We start from the raw sequence: 18,410 nt of genomic DNA on the forward strand, positions 1-18,410 counted from the left end.
GCCTGTGGGATAGACTTTATCTTTCACACGGTCCGTGGCTGTGGGAATAGACTCTATCTTTCACACGGTCCGTGCCTGTGGGATAGACCTTATCTTTCACACGGTCCGTGGCTGTGAGGAAGACTTTATCTTTCACATGGCCCGTGGCCGTGGGGTAGAGTTTATGTTTCACACGGCCCGTAGCTGTGGATTAGACTTTATCTTTCACACGGTCCGTGGCTGTGGGGTAGACTTTATCTTTCACGCGATCCGTGCCTGTGGGAAAGACTCTATCTTTCACACGGTCTGTGGCTGTGGGATAGACTTTTTCTTTCACATGGTCCGTGGCTGTGGGAATAGACTCTATCTTTCACACGGTCCATTGCTGTGGGATAGACTTTATCTTTGACACGGTCCGTGGCTGTGGGGTAGACTTTATCTTTCATACGGTCCGTGGCTTGTTGGGGGTAGACTTTATCTTTCACACGGTCTGTGGCCTGTGGGAATAGACTTTATGTTTACAAGTCCGGCTCTGGGAATAGACTTTATCTTTCACACGGTCCTGCTGTGTGATAGGACTTTATCTTTCACACGGTCCGTGGCTTTGGGGTAGACTTTATCTTTCACACGGTCCGTGGCTGTGGGATAGACTTTATCTTTCACACGTCCGTGCCTGTGGGATAGACTTTATCATTCACATGGTCCGTGGCTGTGGGATTGACTTTTTCACACGGTCCGTGGCTGTGGGATAGACTTTATCTTTCACACCGTCCGTGGCTCTGGGATAAACTCTATCTTTCACATGGTCCATGGCTGTGGGAGTAGACTCTATCTTTCACACGGTCCATGGCTGTGGGGTAGACTCTACCTTTCACACGGTCCGTGGTTGTGGGGTAGACTCTATGTTTCACACGGTCCGTGGCTTTGAGGTTGACTTTATCTTTCACATGGTCCATACCTGTAGGATAGACTTTTTCACACGGTCCGTGCCTGTGGGATAGACTTTATCATTCACATGGTCCGTGGCTGTGGGATTGACTTTTTCACACGGTCCGTGGCTGTGGGATAGACTTTATCTTTCACACGGTCCGTGCCTGTGGGATAGACTTTATCTTTCACACGGTCCGTGTCTGTGTGGTAGACTTTATCTTTCATACAGTCCGTGGCTGTGGGGTAGACTTTATCTTTCACACGGTCCGTGCCTGTGGGATAGACTTTATCTTTCACATGGTCCGTGGCTCTGGTATAGACTTTATCTTTCACACGGTCCGTGGCTGTGTGATAGACTTTATCTTTCACACGGTCCGTGGCTGTGGGGTAGACTTTATTTTTCATACGGTCCGTGGCTGTGGGGTAGACTTTATCTTTCACACGGTCCGTGGCTGTGGGATAGACTTTGTCTTTCACACGGTCCGTGCTTGTGGGATAGACTTTATCTTTCACAAGGTTCGTGGCTGTGGGATAGACTTTATCTTTCATACGGTCCGTGGCTTTGGGGTAGACTTTATCTTTCACACGGTCCATGCCTGTGGGATAGACTTTTTCACACGGTCCGTGCCTCTGGGATAGACTTTATCTTTCACACGGTCCGTGTCTGTGGGATAGACTTCACCTTTCACACGGTCCGTTGCTGTGGGGCAGACTTTATCTTTCACACGGTCCGTGTCTGTGGGATAGACTTTATCTTTCACACGGCCCGTGCCTGTGGGGTAGACTTTATCTTTCACATGTTCCGTGGCTGTGGGGTAACCTTTATCTTTCACATGGTCCGGGGTGTTTGATAGACTTTATCTTTCACATGGTCCGAGTCTATGGGGAAGACTTTATCTGACTCACAGTCCGTGGCTGTTGGGTTGACTTTATCTTTCTCATGGTCCATGCCTGTGGGATAGACTTTATCTTTCACACGGTCCGTGGCTGTGGGGTAGATTTTATCTTTCACACGGTCCGTGGCTGTGGGGTAAACTTTATCTTTCACACGGTCCTTGGCTGTTTGATAGACTTTATCCTTCACACGGTCCGTGTCTGTGGAGTAGACTTTATCTGACTCACGGTCCGTGGCTGTGGGGTAGACTTTATCTTTCACACGGTCCGTGGCTGTGGGATAGACTTTATCTTTCACATGGTCTGTGCCTGTGGGATAGACTTTATCTTTCACGCGGTCCGTGCCTGTGGAATAGACTTTATCTTTCACACGGTCCGTGGCAGTGGGATAGACCTTTTCACACAGTCTGTGGCTGTGGGATATACTTTATCTTTCACACGGTCCATTCCTGTGGGATAGACTTTATCTTTCACATGGTCCGTGGCTGTGGGATAGCCTCTATCTTTCACACAGTCCGTGGCTGTGGGAATAGACTCTATCTCTAACACGGCGATACCTGTGGGATAGACTCTATCTTTCACACGATCCGTGGATGAGGGAATAGACTTTATCTCTAACACGGTCCATGCCTGTGGGATAGACTCTATCTTTCACATGGTCCGTGGCTGTGGGATAGCCTCTATCTTTCACACAGTCCGTGACTGTGGCAATAGACTCTATCTCTAACACGGCCCATGCCTGTGGGATAGACTCTATCTTTCACATGGTCCGAGACTGTGGGATAGCCTTATCTTTCACACAGTCCGGGGCTGTCGGAATAGACTCTATCTTTCACACGGTCCATGGCTGTGGGATAGACTTTATCTTTCACACGGTCCATGGCTGTGGGATAGACTTTATCTTTCACACAGACCGTGGCTGTGAGGTAGACTTTATTTGTCACACGGTCCGTGGCTGTGGTAGTAGACTTTATCTTTCACACGGTCCGTGGCTCTGGGAATAGACTTTATCTTTCACACGGTCCGTGCCTGTGGGGTAGACTTTAACTTTCACACGGTCCGTGCCTGTGGGATAGACTCTATCTTGCACAGTTTCTGTCGCTGTGGGAATAGACTCTATCTCTCACACGGTCCATGGCTGTGGGTTAGACTTTATCTTTCACACGGTCCGTGGCTGTGGGGTAGACTTTATCTTTCACACGATCCGTACCTGTGGGGTAGACTTTAACTTTCACACGGTCCGTGCCTGTGGGATAGACTCTATCTTGCACATTTTCTGTCGCTGTGGGAATAGACTCTATCTCTCACACGGTCCATGGCTGTGGGTTAGACTTTATATTTCACACGGTCCGTGCCTCTGGGGTAGACATTGTCTTTCACACGGTCCGTGGATGTGGGGTAGACTTTATCTTTCACACGGTCTGTGGCTGTGGGGTATACTTTATCTTTCACACGGCCCGTGGCTGTGGAGTAGAGTTTATCTTTCACACGGCCCGTGGTTGTGGATTAGACTTTATCTTTCACATGGTCCATGGCTGTGGGGTAGACTTTATCTTTCACACGGTCCGTGCCTGTGGGAAAGACTCTATCTTTCACACGGTCCGTGGCTGTGTGATAGACTTTTTCTTTCACATGGTCCGTGGCTGTGGGAATAGACTTTATCTTTCACACGGTCCATGGCTGTGGGATAGACATTATCTTTCACACGGTCCATGGCTGTGGGAATAGACTCTATCTTTCACACGATCCGTGGCTTTGGGAAAGACTTTATATTTCGCCCGGTCCGTGGCTGTGTGGTAGACTTTATCTTTCATACAGTCCGTGGCTGTGGGGTAGACTTTATCTTTCACATGGTCCGTGGCTCTGGTATAGACTTTATCTTTTACACGGTAAGTGGCTGTGTGATAGACTTTTTCACACGGTCCGGGCCTGTGGGATAGACTTTATCTTTCACACGGTCCGTGCCTGTGGGATAGACTTCACCTTTCACATGGTCCGTGGCTTTCGGCTAGACTTTATCTTTCACATGGTCCATGCCTGTGGGATAGACTTTTTCACACGGTCCGTGCCTCTGGGATAGACTTTATCTTTCACACGGTCCGTGCCTGTGGGATAGACTTCACCTTTCACACGGTCCGTTGCTGTGGAGCAGACTTTATCTTTCACACGGTCCGTGTCTGTGGGATAGACTTTATCTTTCACACGGCCCGTGCCTGTGGGGTAGACTTTATCTTTCACACGTTCCGTGTTTGTGGGGTAACCTTTATCTTTCACATGGTCCGGGGTGTTTGATAGACTTTATCTTTCACACGGTCCGAGTCTATGGGGAAGACTTTATCTGACTCACAGTCCGTGGCTGTTGGGTTGACTTTATCTTTCTCATGGTCCATGCCTGTGGGATAGACTTTATCTTTCACATGGTCCGTGGCTGTGGGGTAGACTTTATCTTTCACACGGTCCGTGGCTGTGGGGTAAACTTTATCTTTCACACGGTCCTTGGCTGTTTGATAGACTTTATCCTTCACACGGTCCGTGTCTGTGGAATAGACTTTATCTGTCTCACGGTCCGTGGCTGTGGGGTAGACTTTATCTTTCACACGGTCCGTGGCTGTGGGATAGAATTTATCTTTCACATGGTCTGTGCCTGTGGGATAGACTTTATCTTTCACGCGGTCCGTTTCTGTGGAATAGACTTTATCTTTCACACGGTCCGTGGCAGTGGGATAGACCTTTTCACACAGTCCGTGGCTGTGGGATATACTTTATCTTACACACGGTCCATTCCTGTGGGATAGACTTTATCTTTCACATGGTCCGTGGCTGTGGGATAGCCTCTATCTTTCACACAGTCCGTGGCTGTGGGAATAGACTCTATTTCAAACACGGCCCATGCCTGTGGGATAGACTCTATCTTTCACATGGTCCGTGGCTGTGGGATAGCCTTATCTTTCCCACAGCCACGGACCGTGTGAAAGATAAAGTCTATCCCACAGCCAGGGACCGTGTGAAAGATAAAGTCTACCGCACAGCCACGGACGTTGTTAAAGATAAAGTCCACTTCACAGCCTCGGGCCGTGTGAAAGATAAAGTCTACCCCACAGCCACGGGCCATGTGAAAGATAAAGTCTACACAAAGCCACGGACCGTGTGAAAGATAAAGTCTACCCACAGCCACGCACCGTGTGAAAGATAAAGTCTACCCGACAGCCACGGACCGTGTGAAAGATAAAGTCTACCCCACAGCCACAGACCGTGTGAAAGATAAAGTCTATCCCACAAGCACGGACCGTGTGAAAGACAAAGTCTATCCCACAGCCAAGGACCGTGTGAAAGATAAAGTCTATCCCACAGCCACGGACCGTGTGAAAGATAAAGTCTATCCCACAGGCACGGACCATGAGAAAGATAAAGTCCATCCCACAGCCACGGACCGTGTGAAAGATAATGTCTCTCCCACAGCCACGGACCGTGTGAAAGATTAAGTCTACCCCACAGCCACGAACCATGTGAAAGATAAAGTCTATCCCACAGGAACGGACCGTGCGAAAGATAAAGTCTATTTCCAGAGCCACGGACCGTGTGAAACATAAAGTCTATTCCCACATCCACGGACCATGTGAAAGACAAAGTCTACTCCCACAGCCTCGGACTGTGTGAAAGATAAAGTCTATCCCACAGCCACGGATCGTGTGAAAGATATAGTCTATCCCACAGCCACAGACCATGTGAAAGATAGAGTCTATTCCCACAGCCACGGACCGTGTGAAAGATAGGGGCTATCCCACAGCCACGGACCATGTGAAAGACAGAGTCTATCCCACAGGCATGGACTCTGTGAAAGATAAAGTCTATTCCCACAGCCACGGACCGTGTGAAAGATAAAGTCTAACCCACAGCCCTGGACCGTGTGAAAGATAGAGTCTATTCCCACAGCGACAGACCATGTGCAAGATAGAGTCTATCCCTCAGACAAGGACCGTGTGAAAGATAAAGTCTATACCACAGGCACGGACCATGTGAAAGATAAAGTCTATCCGACAGCCACGGGCCGTGTGAAAGATAAAGTCTATCCCACAGGCACGGACCGTGTGAAAGATAAAGTCTATCCCACAGCCACGGACCGTGTGAAAAAGTCTATCCCACAGCCACGGACCGTGTGAAAGATAAAGTCTATCCCACAGGCCCGGACCGTGTGAAAAAGTCTATCACACAGCCACTTACCGTGTAAAAGATATAGTCTATACCAGAGCCACGGACCATGTGAAAGATAAAGTCTACCCCACAGCCACGGACTGTATGAAAGATAAAGTCTACCACACAGCCACGGACCGGGCGAAATATAAAGTCTTTCCCAAAGCCACGGATCGTGTGAAAGATAGAGTCTATTCCCACAGCCATGGACCGTGTGAAAGATAATGTCTATCCCACAGCCATGGACCGTGTGAAAGATAAAGTCTATTCCCACAGCCACGGACCATGTGAAAGAAAAAGTCTATCACACAGCCACGGACCGTGTGAAAGATATAGTCTTTCCCACAGGCACGGACCGTGTGAAAGATAAACTCTACCCCACAGCCACGGACCATGTGAAAGAAAAAGTCTAATCCACAGCCACGGGCCGTGTGAAAGATAAACTCTACTCCACAGCCACGGGCCGTGTGAAAGATAAAGTATACCCCACAGCCACAGACCGTGTGAAAGATAAAGTCTACCCCACATCCACGGACCGTGTGAAAGACAATGTCTACCCCAGAGGCACGGACCGTGTGAAAGATAAAGTCTAACCCACAGCCATGGACCGTGTGAGAGATAGAGTCTATTCCCACAGCCACGGACTGTGTGAAAGATAGAGGCTAACCCACAGCCACGGACCATGTGAAAGATAGAGTCTATCCCACAGGCATGGACCGTGTTAGAGATAAAGTCTATTCCCTCATCCACGGATCGTGTGAAAGATAGAGTCTATCCCACAGGCATGGGCCGTGTTAGAGATAGAGTCTATTCCCACAGCCACGGACTGTGTGAAAGATAGAGGCTATCCCACAGCCACGGACCATGTGAAAGATAAAGTCTATCCCACAGAATGGACCGTGTGAAGATAAAGTATATCCCACAGCCACGGACAGTCTATCCAACGGACCGTGTGAAAGATAAAGTCTATTCCACAGCACGGACCGCGTGAAAGATAAAGTCTACCCCACAGCCACGGACCGTGTGAAAGATAAAGTCTATCCCACAGGCATGGACCATGAGAAAGATAAAGTCAACCCAACAGCCACGGACTGTGAGTCAGATAAAGTCTTCCCCATAGACTCGGACCGTGTGAAAGATAAAGTCTATCAAACACCCCGGACCATGTGAAAGATAAAGGTTACCCCACAACCACGGAACGTGTGAAAGATAAAGTCTACCCCACAGGCACGGGTCGTGTGAAAGATAAAGTCTATCCCACAGACACGGACCGTGTGAAAGATAAAGTCTGCTCCACAGCAACGGACCGTGTGAAAGGTGAAGTCTATCCCACAGGCACGGACCGTGTGAAAGATAAAGTCTATCCCAGAGGCACGGACCGTGTGAAAAAGTCTATCCCACAGGCATGGACCATGTGAAAGATAAAGTCTAGCCGAAAGCCACGGACCATGTGAAAGGTGAAGTCTATCCCACAGGCACGGACCGTGTGAAAGATAAAGTCTATCCCACAGGCCCGGACCGTGTGAAAAAGTCTATCACACAGCCACTTACCGTGTAAAAGATAAAGTCTATACCAGAGCCACGGACCATGTGAAAGATAAAGTCTACCCCACAGCCACGGACTGTATGAAAGATAAAGTCTACCACACAGCCACGGACCGGGCGAAATATAAAGTCTTTCCCACAGCCACGGATCGTGTGAAAGATAGAGTCTATTCCCACAGCCATGGACCGTGTGAAAGATAATGTCTATCCCACAGCCATGGACCGTGTGAAAGATAAAGTCTATTCCCACAGCCACGGACCATGTGAAAGAAAAAGTCTATCACACAGCCACGGACCGTGTGAAAAATAGAGTCTTTCCCACAGGCACGGACCGTGTGAAAGATAAAGTCTACCCCACAGCCACGGACCATGTGAAAGATAAAGTCTAATCCACAGCCACGGGCCGTGTGAAAGATAAACTCTACTCCACAGCCACGGGCCGTGTGAAAGATAAAGTATACGCCACAGCCACAGACCGTGTGAAAGATAAAGTCTACCCCACATCCACGGACCGTGTGAAAGACAATGTCTACCCCAGAGGCACGGACCGTGTGAAAGATAAAGTCTAACCCACAGCCATGGACCGTGTGAGAGATAGAGTCTATTCCCACAGCGACAGAAAATGTGCAAGATAGAGTCTATCCCACAGGCACGGACCGTGTGAAAGTTAAAGTCTACCCCACAGGTACGGATCGTGTGAAAGATAAAGTCTACCCCACAGCCACGGACCGTGTGAAAGATAAAGTCTAACCCACAGCCATGGACCGTGTGAGAGATAGAGTCTACTCCCACAGCGACAGAAAATGTGCAAGATAGAGTCTATCCCACAGGCACGGACCGTGTGAAAGTTAAAGTCTACCCCACAGGCACGGACCGTGTGAAAGATAAAGTCTACCCCACAGCCACGGACCGTGTGAAAGATAAAGTCTAACCCACAGCCATGGACCGTGTGAGAGATAGAGTCTATTCCCACAGCGACACAAAATGTGCAAGATAGAGTCTATCCCACAGGCACGGACCGTGTGAAAGTTAAAGTCTACCCCACAGGCTCGGACCGTGTGAAAGATAAAGTCTATTCCCAGAGCCACGGACCGTGTGAAACATAAAGTCTATTCCCACTGCCACGGACCGTGTGAAAGATAAAGTCTACTACCACAGCCACGGACCGTGTGACAAATAAAGTCTACCTCACAGCCACGGACTGTGTGAAAGATAAAGTCTATCCCACAGCCATGGACCGTGTGAAAGATAAAGTCTATCCCACAGCCATGGACCGTGTGAAAGATAGAGTCTATTCCCACAGCCACGGACTGTGTGAAAGATAAGGCTATCCCACAGCCACGGACCATGTGAAAGATAGAGTCTATCCCACAGGCATGGGCCGTGTTAGAGATAGAGTCTATTCCCACAGCCACGGACTGTGTGAAAGATAGAGGCTATCCCACAGCCACGGACCATGTGAAAGATAGAGTCCATCCCACAGGCATGGACCGTGTTAGAGATAAAGTCTATTCCCTCATCCACGGATCGTGTGAAAGATAGAGTCTATCCCACAGGCATGGGCCGTGTTAGAGATAGAGTCTATTCCCACAGCCACGGACTGTGTGAAAGATAGAGGCTATCCCACAGCCACGGACCATGTGAAAGATAAAGTCTATCCCACAGGAATGGACCGTGTGAAAGATAAAGTATATCCCACAGCCACGGACTGTGTGAAAAGGTCTATCCCACTGCCACGGACCGTGTGAAAGATAAAGTCTATTCCACAGGCACGGACCGCGTGAAAGATAAAGTCTATCCCACAGGCACAGACCATGTGAAAGATAAAGTCTATCCCACAGCCACGGACCGTGTGAAAGATAAAGTCTACCCCACAGCCACGGACCGTGAGTCAGATAAAGTCTACTCCACAGACACGGACCGTGTGAAGGATAAAGTCTATCAAACAGCCAAGGACCGTGTGAAAGATAAAGCTTACCCCACAGCCACGGACCGTGTGAAAGATAAAATCTACCCCACAGCCACGGACCGTGTGAAAGATAAAGTCTATCCCACAGGCATGGACCATGAGAAAGATAAAGTCAACCCAACAGCCACGGACTGTGAGTCAGATAAAGTCTTCCCCATAGACTCGGACCATGTGAAAGATAAAGTCTATCAAACACCCCGGACCATGTGAAAGATAAAGGTTACCCCACAGCCACGGAACATGTGAAAGATAAAGTCTACCCCACAGGCACGGGCCGTGTGAAAGATAAAGTCTATCCCACAGACACGGACCGTGTGAAAGATAAAGTCTGCCCCACAGCAACGGACCGTGTGAAAGGTGAAGTCTATCCCACAGACACGGACCGTGTGAAAGATAAAGTCTATCCCAGAGGCACGGACCGTGTGAAAAAGTCTATCCCACAGGCATGGACCGTGTGAAAGATAAAGTCTACCCCAAATCCACGGACCGTATGAAAGATAAAGTCTATCCCACAGCCACGAACCTTGTGAAAGATAAAGTCTATCCCACAAGCACGGACCGTGTGAAAGACAAAGTCTATCCCACAGCCACGGACCGTGTGAAAGATAAAGTCTACCCCACAGCCACGGACCGTATGAAAAATAAAGTCTACCCCACAGCCACGGACCGTGTGAAAGATAAAGTCTATCACACAGCCACGGACCGTGTGAAAGATAAAGTCTATACCAGAGCCACGGACCATGTGAAAGATAAAGTCTATCCCACAGGCACGGACCGTGTGAAAGATAAAGTCTACCCCACAGCCACGGACTGTATGAAAGATAAAGTCTACCACACAGACATGGACCGTGTGAAAGATAAAGTCTATCCCACAGGCACGGACCGTGTGAAAGATAAAGTCTATCCCACAGCCACGGACCGTGTGAAAAAGTCAATCCCACAGCCACGGACCATGTGAATGATAAAGTCTATCCCACAGGCACGGACCGTGTGAAAAAGTCTATCCTACAGGTATGGACCATGTGAAAGATAAAGTCAACCTCAAAGCCACGGACCGTGTGAAACATAGAGTCTACCCCACAACCACGGACCGTGTGAAAGGTAGAGTCTACCCCACAGCCATGGACCGTGTGAAAGATAGAGTCTACTCCCACAGCCATGGACCATGTGAAAGATAGAGTTTATCCCAGAGCCACGGACCGAGTGAAAAATAGAGTCTATCACACAGGCACGGACGTGTGTGGAAAAAGTTCCCACAGCCACGGACCGGTGGAAGATAAGGTTCTCCTATCCACAGGCACGGACGTGTGAAAGATAAAGTCTATCCCACAGGCACGGACCGTGTGAAAAAGTCTATCCTACAGTCATGGACCATGTGAAAGATAAAGTCTACCCCAAAGCCACGGACCGTGTGAAAGATAAAGTCTATCACACAGCCACGGACCGTGTGAAAGAAAGAGTCTATCCCACAGCCACGGACCGTGTGAAAGATAGAGTCTACCCCACAGCCATGGACCTTGTGAAAGATAGAGTCTACTCTCACAGCCATGGACCATGTGAAAGATAGAGTTTATCACAGAGCCACGGACCGTGTGAAAGATAGAGTCTATCACACACGGACGGTCTGTGTGAAAGATAAAATCTAACCCACAGGCACGGACAATGTGAAAGATAAAGTCTATCCCACAGGCATGGACCGTGTGAAGGATAAAGTCTATACCACAGCCACGGACCATGTGAAAGATAGAGTCTATCCCACAGCCACGGATCGTGTGAAAGATAGAGTCTATCCCACAGGCACGGACTATGTGAAAGATAAAGTCTATTCCCACACCCACGGACCGTGTGAAAGATAAAGTCTATTCCCACAGCCACGGACCGTGTGCAAGATAAAGTCTACCCCACAGCCACGGACCATGTGAAAGATATAGTCTACCCCACAGCCACGGACCGTGTGAAAGATAAAGTGTACCCCACATTCACGGGCCGTGTGAAAGATAAAGTCTAACGCACAGCCACGGGCCGTGTGAAAGACAAAGTCTACACCACAGCCACGGACCGTGTGAAAGATAAAGTCTACCCACAGCCACGGACCTTGTGAAAGATAAAGTCTACCCAAAAGCCACGGACCGTGTGAAAGATAAAGTCTATCCCACAGGCACGGACCGTGTGAAAGATAAAGTCTAACCCACAGCCACGGACCGTGTGAAAGATAAAGTCTATTCCACAGGCACGGACCGTGTGAAAGATAAAGTCTATCCCACAGCCACGGACTGTGTGAAAGATAAAGTCTATCCCACAGCCACGGACCGTGTGAAAGATAAAGTCTATTCCAACAGCCATGAACCGTGTGAAAGATAGAGTCTATCCCACAGGAAAGTACCGTGTGAAAGATAGAGTCTATCCCACAGCCACGGACTGTGTGAAAGATAAAGTCTATGCCACAGGCACGGACTGTGTGAAAGATAAAGTCTACCCCACAGCCACGGACCGTGTGAAAGATAAAGTCTATTCCCAGAGCCACGGACCTTATGAAACATAAAGTCTATTCCCACAGCCACAGACCGTGTGAAAGATAAAGTCTACCCCCACAGCCACGGACCGTATGAAAGATAAAGTCTACCCCACAGCCACGGACCGTGTCAAAGATAAAGTCTATCCCACAGCCATGGACCATGTGAAAGATAGAGTCTATTCCCACAGCCACGGACCATGTGAAAGAAAAAGTCTATCCAACAGCCACAGACCGTGTGAAAGATAGAGTCTTTCCCACAGGCACGGACCGTGTGAAAGATAAAGTCTACCCCACAGCCACGGACCGTGTGAAAGATAAAGTCTAATCCACAGCTACGGGCCGTGTGAAACATAAACTCTACCCCACGGCCACGGGCCGTGTGAAAGATAAAGTCTACCTCACAGCCATGGACCGTGTGAAAGATAAGGTCTATCCCACAGGCACGGACCGTGTGAAAAATAGAGTCTATTCCCACAGCCAAGGACCGTGTGAAAGATAAAGTCTATCCCACAGGCACGGACCGTGTGAAAGATAAAGTCTATCCCACAGCCACGGACCGTGTGAAAAAGTCTATCCCACAGCCACGGACCGTGTGAAAGATAAAGTCTATCCCACAGGCCCGGACCATGTGAAAAAGTCTATCACACAGCCACTTACCGTGTAAAAGATAAAGTCTATACCAGACCACGGACCATGTGAAAGATAAAGTCTACCCCACAGCCACGGACTGTATGAAAGATAAAATCTACCACACAGCCACGGACCGGGCGAAATATAAAGTCTTTCCCACAGCCACGGATCGTGTGAAAGATAGAGTCTATTCCCACAGCCATGGACCGTGTGAAAGATAATGTCTATCCCACAGCCATGGACCGTGTGAAAGATAAAGTCTATTCCCACAGCCACGGACCATGTGAAACAAAAAGTCTATCACACAGCCACGGACCGTGTGAAAGATAGAGTCTTTCCCACAGGCACGGACCGTGTGAAAGATAAAGTCTACCCCACAGCCACGGACCATGTGAAAGATAAAGTCTAATCCACAGCCACGGGCCGTGTGAAAGATAAACTCTACTCCACAGCCACGGGCCGTGTGAAAGATAAAGTATACCCCACAGCCACAGACCGTGTGAAAGATAAAGTCTACCCCACATCCACGGACCGTGTGAAAGACAATGTCTACCCCAGAGGCACGGACCGTGTGAAAGATAAAGTCTACCCCATAGCCACGGGCCGTGTGAAAGATAAAGTCTACCCCACAGCCACGGGCCGTGTGAAAGATAAAGTCTATCCCACAGCCACGGACAGTGTGAAAGATAAAGTCTATCCCACAGGCACGGGCCGTGTGAAAGATAATGTCTACCCCACAGCCACGGGCCGTGTGAAAGAAAAAGTCTATCCCACAGACACGGGCCGTGTGAAAGATAAAGTCTTTCCCTCAGCCAAAGGCCATGTGAAAGATAAAGTCTACACCACAGCCACGGACCGTGTGAAAGAAAATGTCTATCCCACAGGCACGGGCCGTGTGAAAGATAAAGTCTACCCCACAACCAAAGGCCATGTGAAAGATAAAGTCTACCCCCCAGCCATGGACCGTGTGAAAGATAAAGTCTATCCCACAGCAACGGACCGTGTGAAAGATAAAATCTATCCCACACCCACATACCGTGTGAAAGATAAAGTCTACCCCACAGCCATGGACCATGTGAAAGATAAAGTCTACCCCACAGCCACGGATCGTGTGAAAGATAGAGTCTATTCCCACAACCACGGACCATGTGAAAGATAGAGTCTATCCCACAGCCACGGTCCGTGTGAAAGATAGAGTCTAACCCACAGGCACGGACCGTGGGAAAAAGTCTATCCCACAGGCTCGGACCGTGTGAAAGATAAAGTCAATCCCACAGGCACGGACTGTGTGAAAGATAAAGTATAACCCACAGCCACGGACCGTGTGAAAGATAAACTCTATCCCACAGGCACGGGCCGTGTGAAAGATAAAGTCTACCCCACAACCAAAGGCCATGTGAAAGATAAAGTCTACCCCCCAGCCATGGACCGTGTGAAAGATAAAGTCTATCCCACAGCAACGGACTGTGTGAAAGATAAAATCAATCCCACACCCACATACCGTGTGAAAGATAAAGTCTACCCCACAGCCATGGACCATGTGAAAGATAAAGTCTACCCCACAGCTACGGATCGTGTGAAAGATAGAGTCTATTCCCACAACCACGGACCATGTGAAAGATAGAGTCTATCCCACAGCCACGGACCGTGTGAAAGATAGAGTCTATCGGTCCGTGGCTGTGGGGTAGACTTTATCTTTCACACGGTCCGTGGCTGTGGGATAGACTTTATCTTTCACATGGCCCTTGGCTGTGAGGTAGACGTTATCTTTCACACGGTCCGTGTCTGTGGTGTAGACTTTATCTTTCACACGGCCCGTGCCTGTGGGGTAGACTTTATCTTTCACATGGTCCGAGGCTGTGGGAATAGACTTTATTTTTCACACGGTCCGTGGCTGTGGGAATACACTTTATGTTTCACACGGTCCGTGGCTGTGGGAATAGACTCTATCTTTCACACGGTCCATGGCTGTCGGATAGACTTTATCTTTTTCACGCTCTGTGGCTCTGGGATACACTTTATCTTTCACACGATCCGTGGCTGTTGGAGTTGACTTTATCTTTCACACGGTCCATGTCTGTGGAAATAGACTTTATGTTTCACACGTTCCGTGGCTGTGGGAATAGCCTGCATCTTTCACACGGTCCGTGCCTGTGGGGTAGACTTTATCTTTCACACGGTCCGCGGCTGTGGGTTAGACTTTATCTTTCACACGCTCCGTGGCTCTGGGATAGACTTTATCTTTCACACGGTCCGTGGCTGTGGGATAGACTTTATCTTTCACACGGTCCGTGGCTGTGGGATAGACTCTATCTTTTACATGGTCCGTGTCTGTGGGATAGACTTTTTCACACGGTCCGTGCCTGTGGGATAGACTTCATCTTTCACACGGTCCGTGGCTGTGGGATAGACTCTATCTTTCACATGGTCCGTGCCTGTGGGATAGACTCTATCTTTCACACGGTCCATGGCTGTGGGAATAGACTTTATCTTTCACACGGTGCATGCCTGTCGGATAGACTCTATCTTTCACATGGTCCGTGGCTGTGGGATAGCCTCTATCTTTCACACGGTCCGTGGCTGTGGGAATAGACTCTATCTTTCACACAGTCCATGGCTGTGGGATAGACTTTATCTTTCACACGGTCCGTGGCTGTGGGATAGACTTTTTCTTTCACACGGTGGTTGGCTGTGGGAATTGACTCTATCTTTCACTCGGTCCACACCTCTGGGATAGCATCTATCTTTCACACGGTCCGTGGCTGTGGGAATAGACTTTATCTTTCACACAGTCCATGCCTGTGGGATAGACTCTATCTTTCACTCGGTCCACATCTCTGGGATAGCATCTATCTTTCACACGGTCCGTGGCTGTGGGAATAGACTTTATCTTTCACACAGTCCATAACTGTGGGATAGACTCTATCTTTCACATGGTCCGTGGCTGTGGGATAGCCTCTATCTTTCACATGGTCCGTGGCTGTGGGATAGCCTCTATCTTTCACACGGTCCGTGGCTGTGGGGTAGACTTTATCTTTCACAAGCTCCGTGGCTGTGAGATAGACTTTATCTTTCACACGGTCCGTGGCTGTGGGAGTAGACTTTATCTTTCACACGGTCCGTGGCTGTGGGAATAGACTTTATCTTTAACATGGTCCGTGGCTGTGGGATAGACTTTTTCACACGGTCCGTGGCTGTGGGATAGACTTTATCTTTCACACGGTCTGTGGCTGTGGGATAGACTTTATCTTTCACACGGTCCGTGCCTGTGGGATAGACTTTACCTTTCACATGATCCGAGGCTGTGGGATTGACTTTATCTTTCACACGGTCGTTAGATGTCGGAACACACTCTATCTTTCACACGGTCCGTGGCTGGGGGATAGACTCTATCTTTCACACGGTCCGTGGTTGTGTGGTAGACTTTATCTTTATATATTCCGTGGCTGTGGGAGTAGACTTTATCTTTCACACGGTCCGTGGCTGTGGGAATAGACTTTATGTTTCACAACGTCCGTGGCTCTGCGAATAGACTTTATCTTTCACATGGTCCGTGACTGTGGGGTAGACTTTATCTTTCACACGGTCCGTGCCTGTCGGATAGACTTTATCTTTCACCGGTCCGTGGCTGTCGGTAGACTTCATCTTTCACACGGTCCGTGCCTGTGGGATAGACTTTATCTTTCACACGGTCCGTGGCTGTGGGAATACACTCTATCTTTCACACGGTCCGTGCCTGTGGGATAGACTTTATCTTTCACACGGTCCGTGGCTGTGGGGTAGACTTTATCTTTCACACGGTCCGTGGCTGTGGGATAGACTCTATCTGTCACACGGTCCGTGGCTGTGGGGTAGAGTTTATGTTTCACACGGCCCGTGGCTCTGCGAATAGACTTTATCTTTCACATGGTCCGTGGCTGTGGGGTAGACTATATCTTTCACACAGTCCGTGCCTGTGGGATTGACTTTATCTTTCACACGGTCCGTGCCTGTGGGATAGACTTTTTCCCACAGTCCTTGCCTGTGGGTTAGACTCTATCTTTCACACTGTCCGTGGCTGTGGGATAGACTCTATCTTTCACATGGTCCGTGGTTGTGGGAATAGACTCTATCTTTCACACGATCCGTGGCTGTGGGGTAGACTTTATCTTTCACATGGTCCATGGCTGTGGGGTAGACTTTATCTTTCACACGGTCTGTGGGTGTGGATAGATTTTATCTTTCACACGATCCGTTGCTGTGGGATAGACTTAATCTTTCACACGGTCCATGGGTGGGGGGTAGACTTTATCTTTCACATGACCTTTGGTTGTGGGGTAGACTTTATCTTTCACACGGCCCGTGCCTGTGGGATAGACTTTTTCTTTCACACGGTCCGTGGCTGTGGTGTAGACTTTATCTTTCACATGGCCTTTGGCTGTGGGATAGACTTTATCTTTCACACGGCCCGTGTCTGTGGGATAGACTTTTTCTTTCACACGGCCCATGGCTGTGAGGTAGACTTTATCTTTCACATGGCCCGTGCCTGTGGGATAGACTTTATCTTTCACACTGTCCGTGGCTGTGGGATAGACTTTATCTTTCACACGGCCCTTGGCTGTGGGGTAGACTTTATCTTTCACATGGCCCGTGGCTGTGGGGTAGACTTTATCTTTCACACGGTCCGTGGCTGTGAGGTAGACTTTATTTGTCACACGGTCCGTAGCTGTGGTAGTAGACTTTATCTTTCACACGGTCAGTGGCTGTGGGAATAGACTTTATGTTTCACACGGTCCCTGGCTCTGGGAATAGACTTTATCTTTCACACGGTCCGTGCCTGTGGGGTAGACTTTATCTTTCACACGGTCCGTGCCTGTGGGATAGACTCTATCTTGCACATTGTCTGTCGCTGTGGGAATAGACTCTATCTTTCACCCGGTCCATGGCTGTGGGTTAGACTTTATCTTTCACACGGTCCGTGGCTGTGGGGTAGACTTTATCTTTCACACGGTCCATGCCTGTGGGACAGACTTTATCTTTCACACGGTCCATGCCTATGGGATAGACTTTTTCACATGATCTGTGGCTGTGGATAGACTTTATCTTTCACACGGTCCATTCCTGTGGGTTAGACTTTAACTTTCACACGGTCCGTGGCTGTGGGATAGACTTTTTCACACGGTCCGTGACTGTGGGATTGACTTTATCTTTCACACTGTACGTGTCTGTGGGATAGACTTTATCTTTCACACGATACGTGCCTGTGGGATAGACTGTATCTTTCACATGGTCCGTGGCTGTGGGATAGACTTTACCTTTCACACGGTCCGTGGCTGTGGGAATAGACTATATCTTTCACACGGTCCCCGTGCCTGTGGATAGAGTTTATCTTTCACACTGCCGTGCCTGTGGGATAGACTTTTTCACACGGTCGTGCCGTGGATATACTTCTTACTTCACAACAGTCCGTGCCTGTGGGAATAAGATTTTATCTTTCACACGGTGGTTGGCTGTGGGAGTAGACTCTCTTTCACGATCGGTTCCACACCTCTGCGGATAGCATCTATCTTTCACATGGTCCGTGCCTGTGGGAATAAGACTTTATCTTTCACACAGTCCATTGCCTGTAGGGATAGACTCTATCTTTCAGCATGGTCCGTGGCTGTGGGATAACCTCTATCTTTTCACATGGTTCCGTTGGCTGTGGGATAGCCTCTATCTTTCACACGGTCCGTGGCTGTGGGCAGACTTTATCTTTCACACTGTCCGTGGCTGTGG

The sequence above is a fragment of the Cervus canadensis genome, chromosome 26, assembly GCF_019320065.1.
Source record: "Cervus canadensis isolate Bull #8, Minnesota chromosome 26, ASM1932006v1, whole genome shotgun sequence".
NCBI classification, from domain to species: Eukaryota; Metazoa; Chordata; class Mammalia; order Artiodactyla; family Cervidae; genus Cervus; species Cervus canadensis.